A 6,575-nucleotide genomic window follows, 5' to 3' on the forward strand; every position below is an offset into this window, starting at 1 on the left:
GAACAGAACTAGAACAGAACTAGAACAGAACTAGAACAGAACTAGAACAGAACTAGAACAGAACTAGAACAGAACTAGAGCAGAACTAGAACTGAACTAGAACAGAACATGAACTGAACTAGAACAGAACTAGAAAAGAACTAGAACAGAACTAGAACAGAACTAGAACAGAACTAGAACAGAACTAGAACAGAACTAGAACAGAACTAGAACAGAACTAGAACTGAACTAGAACTGAACTAGAACTGAACTAGAACTGAACTAGAACTGAACTAGAACTGAACTAGAACTGAACTAGAACTGAACTAGAACTGAACTAGAACTGAACTAGAACTGAACTAGAACTAGAACTGAACTAGAACTGAACTAGAATTATACTAGAACTAAACTAGAACTGAACTACACCTAAAGTAGAACTAGAACTGAACTAAAACAGAACTATAACTGAACTAAAATTGGAACTAGAATTGAAAATCTGGCCCTTCAGTTCCCGCACATTGTTCCCCCCATTTACAATATTGTTTTGTACTACATAATTGAAGACCTCTTAGTACATTGTAAAAATTCGTTTTGTTTTTTCATTTTTTTTTTTGCTCATCATATAAAATACTTTTGCGGCACGCATAAATTCTGCAATTGAACTTTTAGACAAAATACTCACTCACTACCCGATATTTTTGTGGTAAAAAATGATGGCATAGAAAAAAGCCAGCTATAATTTATGTAAAGAAAATAAAAGAAAAAACAAATCACAAAACACAAAACACCAAAGTGCAGACACATTTGAAAAGTATTCAAACGTTTGGAGACTTTAACTGAAAAAAATGCGTGAGGAAGATTTTCTTTGGGTGCAAAAATAGAAAAAGAAAGAAATGTGAAATTTTACAGCTGTTATAAAGAAAAATTTTTTTTTTTAATTTTTTTCCTGAAAGGATTTCATATGACTGGAGAAGAAAGAGTAAAGTGTAAGGGGAGCGAGGTTTTATACATATATCTAATGGATTAGAAATGTTAAGAAATAATAGAAATAAAAGTTTCTTTGTGTCTAACAAATAAAGAGGTCTAAGTTACAAAAAGTATTTAACAATAAGTTTTTCAAGTAAAAGAAAACAAAATCGAATTAAAAAAAAAATGAAAAAAACTAGTTTTAAAACTTTATTGAAATTAAAGGAATTTGAATGTTTTGCTGATTAATTATTTAATAGGGACAGAAATTGTCAAGGAGAAATAAGTACAAAAATGTTTCATTCATTTAAATAAATATTTTATTAACTAATATTATATAGTTGTAAAGTTTGCCAAGCTAAAAGAAACTAGTTTAATTTCAAAGAAATTTATTTTATTTTTCCAAAATTTTCTTTTAATTTTAAATAAAATGTTGCTTCCAAATGTGACTCATTTTCTGCTTGAATTTTCTGTTTCCCTTACTTTGACAAATTGTCAGTCACCATGGTGTTGTAAGTAAAATATTGAATTTATATTTACCATGAAAGATTGCCACCTAAAATCTTTAACACAAACCATAAATCTTGACAAATAAAGTAACAGATAGAAAAACATTTGATCAGCATGCAGTTTGTAAAATATTATTTTACGCCTTGTCTCTTAATAAACTGCAAAAATAAAACATGACCCAAAAGACAATGAGTTTTATAAAAAACCTAACAGAGTTTGGAAAACAAAATCAATCTTAAGATAATATGATTGGAAATTTGAAAACTTTAAAATAAGAAAAAAAACTTCTAAATGCTTTTTAAATTTGTTCCTTTTCATACCTCTACTGAACTATAACTGAACTATAACTGAACTAGAACTGAACTAGAACTAGAACTGAACTAGAACTGAACTAGAACTGAACTAGAACTGAACTAGAACTGAACTAGAACTGAACTAGAACTGAACTAGAACTGAACTAGAACTGAACTAGAACTGAACTAGAACTGAACTACAACTGAACTACAACTGAACTACAACTGAACTACAACTGAATTACAACTGACTACAACTGAACTACAGCTGAACTACAACTGAATTACAACTGACTACAACTGAACTACAGCTGAACTACAACTGAACTACAACTGAACTACAACTGAACTAGAACTGTTCATTCAGTTATCGCTGCAATGTCTCTTAACTTTTTGATTAAAGGAAGGCCTCTTATTCTCATTCAATTTTTTTCGATCACTTTAAGATGATGATAGTGATCTTGTAATAAACATTTGCTGCTCATACCTAATTTTCTTTTTAACTAAACATTTTATTATGCCCTATTATTTTTCCTTCATCTATAGCTTATGCAACAATATTTATTTTATATGCCACAAAATGTTGCATATTTGAATTTCATTTGTATATATTCATATCAAGAGAGAGAGAGAGAGAGAGGGAGAAAGAGAGAGTGTGTGTGGTAAACAGGCATACAAAAACTGACCAAAACAATCTATAAATCAGTCAAAAATGTCAAATATAAATTATTTACCAGAGGACATACACACACATACATAGACAAGTTTAGGAAATTAAAATAAAAAAAAACTTTTATAAAATATAGAACAAATAGAGTTTACTAAACATATTTTCATTTAATAAAGAGTTTTTAAACATTACTCTATGCATTATAGTCCCCAAAAAAGGACATTATACATAAATTTAAACAAGAAAATATTTAACAATGTTCAGAAATATTTGCATATAAAATTATTTGTAAAATTTGGTACAAAATTTTAGGTTAAAGGGAAGTGGTCAAAAATGTATAATGTCAGTAGTTGGAAAAAATGGGTTTGTATCTGGGAAAGTTGCAAAAGAAAATTTAAATGTTTGTTATTGCACTAAAGAAAAATAGGTCTGTAGTTTGTTACTAAATACATTCTGTTCACACAAGTAATAATTAATTTGACTTACTACTTATTTGAGGTATTTTAAACTATTATTTGCACAACATACCTGTAATAAAGAAAAAGAAGAAAAATTATTATTCATATGAAAAAAATCGATATTTAAATTTAATAAATTAATAAGTATATTAAAATGTTAATGAAGATCAGTTAAAATTTTCAGCAAAAGTCATGTTTAAAGACAAACCCCCATATTCACAAATGCTTAATAAATTTATTGAAGGTTTATTGTCGGAATTTTGTATGAAAAATTTGCGGTAAATATCTTTATGAATATGGGGGAAAATTTCTTAATTTACTTATAAAAAAAAATTGGCAAAAAAAACTTTCAATACAGATATGAAGTCTTTTAATCATACGACTGGTTGCGATCGGTATGCGATCGCTCTTATTTTACTCTAAAAGTAGAGAGAGTTCTAACCTAGAGTTAATTAGTCTATAATTATTGATCATAGCATTGCTCTAACGATCATTTTCTTGAGTAAAAAGAGTATAATCACTTTCGGAAAAAGGTGTCGAGTTGATTCGATATGCGATCGCTATTATTTCTCTCCAAAAGTAGAAAAAATGTGATCTGGACATAGCCTTGCTCTAGCGATCATTTTCTTTAGCAAAAGGAGTATGATCAAGGCGCCTGATTAAATTAGATATGCGATCGATCTTATTTCTCTCCAAAAGTAGTGACAAATGTGATCATCAATATTTTTGAACAAAGTAGTTCTAACCTAGACTTAAATAGTCTATAATTATTGATCATAGCCTTGCTTTAACGATCATTTTCTTTGAGCAAAAGAAGTACGATAATTTTTATAAAAAGGCGTTTGATTAATGAGATATGCGATCGCTCTAATTTTTTTCCAAACGTAGAGAAAAAGGTGATCAACAATATTTTTGAAGAAAAGTTGCTCTAACCTAAGCAATATGAAAAGTTGCATTTTTGTAAAAAGGCAACTTTTCGATTCGATCTGCGATCACTCTTATTTCTCTCCAAAAGTAGAGAAAAAGGTAATCATCAATTTTTTTGAACAAAGTAATTCTACTGTAACTCTATTGGTCTATAATTATTGATCGAAGTCTTGCTCTAGCGATCAGTTTTCAGCAAAAGTTGTCAGATCACGAGAATTCATATTTCGAAGGATAAATATAAAAGACGATCGCTCTTAATTATTGATCATAGTCTTGCTCTAACGAATTTTTTTGAGCAAAAAGATGATCAGATTAGTCTATAATTATAGAACTGGCTCTAGCGATCATTTTTTAAGAAAAAGTTGTGTGATCGCGAAAATTAATTTTTTTTAATGAAGAATGAAAGGCGATCGTTCATTATCATCACCAGAAGAAGAGTAAACCGTGATCGTGTGTCTTTTTCGAGTCGATCTGTGATCGCACTTATTTCTCTCCAAAAGTAGAGACAAAGGTGATCGTCAACATCTTTGAACAAAGTAGTTTCAACCTATACACTATTAGTCTATAATTATTGATCATAGCCTTGCTCTAACGATCAGCTATTTTAGCAAAAGTCGTGAGATCACGAAAATTTATATTTCAAAGGGAAGACAATCACTCTTAATTATTGATCATAGTCTTTGCTTTAACGATGATTTTTTTTTTTTTTGAGTAAAAAGAGTATTTGCGTAAAAAGAGAACGAAAAACTTGTGTGATCGCGAAAATTCATATTTTGGAAGGAGGAATGGTAGGCGATCATTCATAATTTATCACCAGAAGAAGAGTAAACTGTGATCGCTAATATTTCTGAACAAAAGTATATCAAATTTAAACTTAATTTATCTACAATTACTGATCATTATGATGATTTTAACTGAGATATAGACCTGCGATCGTTATAATTCAAAATTTGGAAAAAGTTCAATACGTCCTTGCGAAACTTCAAATTTCGGAAGAAAGAATGAAAGGTGATCGCTCATAATTATAACTAGATGAAGAGTACACTGTGATCACTAATATTTCTGAACAAAAGCAGGTCTTATTTATCTACAATTACTATCCATATCGTTGCTCTAAACTGGGAGAAAGGCACAAGATCGTTATAATTCGTAATAAAGAAACAGAGGCGATCGCTCATAATTATCACTAGATGAAGAGTACACTGCGATCGCTAATATTTCTAAACAAAAGTAGATTAAATTTAAACTCAATTAATCTACAATTACGACTCATAACGTCTCTCTAAACTGAGAGAAAGGCATGCAATCGTTATAATTCAAAATTTGTAAAAAGTGCATTACGTCATCGTTCTTGATTTTAATCGAAAGAAGATCGTTTTTTTGATCAAAAATATTTCTGAAATTACTCTCAATTATCGATTGTAGTCTTCTTTTAACATTCTCTTCATAAATAATGAGTACGATCATCTTTGAGCAACGAAAAATTAAAAGAGAACAGATCGATCTACGATAGCACACATTTCCGAAGAGAGCTAATTTATGTTTGCTCATTTTTCAATATTTTTGGATTTCTGATCGAGAAGAAACATCTGTAAGCCATCACGTTTGTAAAGGAAAAAATGGTCGATCTGATAACTTTATAGAGGAAGATCAATAGATCAATGACCTAATCGAAAGTTGATTGATTTACAGTTCTCCCTTACTTCTAAATAAAAATCTATTTATATTTTCAATACCTCCTTAAAACGCAAAAATACTCACAAAATAATTAAATATTTCTTTTACCTCCATCATCGCAAAAACAAAAAAACTGTAAAAATCTCATTAAGTTTATTGCGTTAGATTTTGTTTTTTTTTCTCTATGACTTCTGTCCGTAATTTTTATGACTCTTTCGTTACAGTTTCATACGTTTATTACTCTACTACACATTTTACTCAACAACATTATTGGGGGGCAAGTTTTTCATTCCAAATATTATTTTGTTTAACGAGCAGGACACTTAAAACCATAAATAAATAAATCTGTATTTTATTTGTTGACATAACTAAGGAATAATATACAGCAGAGGGAGGAAAGGAACGAATGCTCCCTCAGTTCCTTAAACATTAAAATTTATAATGCCTTATAAATTTTATTTCGATTTAATCTTGTTATTGAATCATACAGTTTCGTTTGCGGCAAATGGCAATTGTATGGGTTATTTTGAGGAAAAATAAAAATATTACGAGCAGTAGAGTAAAAGGCAAAAGTGGTTAAGTACTAAAAGTTAAAAAGAAACATTTTAATGTTAAAAATTTTTTTATTAATAATTTTTTTAGTTACAATTTTTATGATCTATTTATTGTTTAAATTTTTTGTTAAAATGGACTTAAGTTATTTTACGCTTTTACTGAATCCTTTTGTTAATAAATTTATGTTTAAATTTAAGTTAATAAAGTTATAAATTTAAGCTCATTTTAATATATGAATAATATTAAATACAGTGGTTATAAAGAGCATTTTATTGTGCAGAAAGATCAGAACTAGAACAGAACAGAACAGAACTAGAACTAGAACTAGAACTAGAACTAGAACTAGAACTAGAACTAGAACTAGAACAGAACAGAACAGAACTAGAACTAGAACTAGAACAGAACTAGAACAGAACAGAACAGAACTAGAACAGAATAGAACTAGAACAGAACTAGAACAGAACAGAACTAGAACAGAACTAGAACAGAACTAGAACAGAACTAGAACAGAACTAGAACAGAACTAGAACAGAACTAGAA

Source organism: Lucilia cuprina, chromosome 5 (assembly GCF_022045245.1).
Source record: "Lucilia cuprina isolate Lc7/37 chromosome 5, ASM2204524v1, whole genome shotgun sequence".
Lineage (NCBI taxonomy): Eukaryota > Metazoa > Arthropoda > Insecta > Diptera > Calliphoridae > Lucilia > Lucilia cuprina.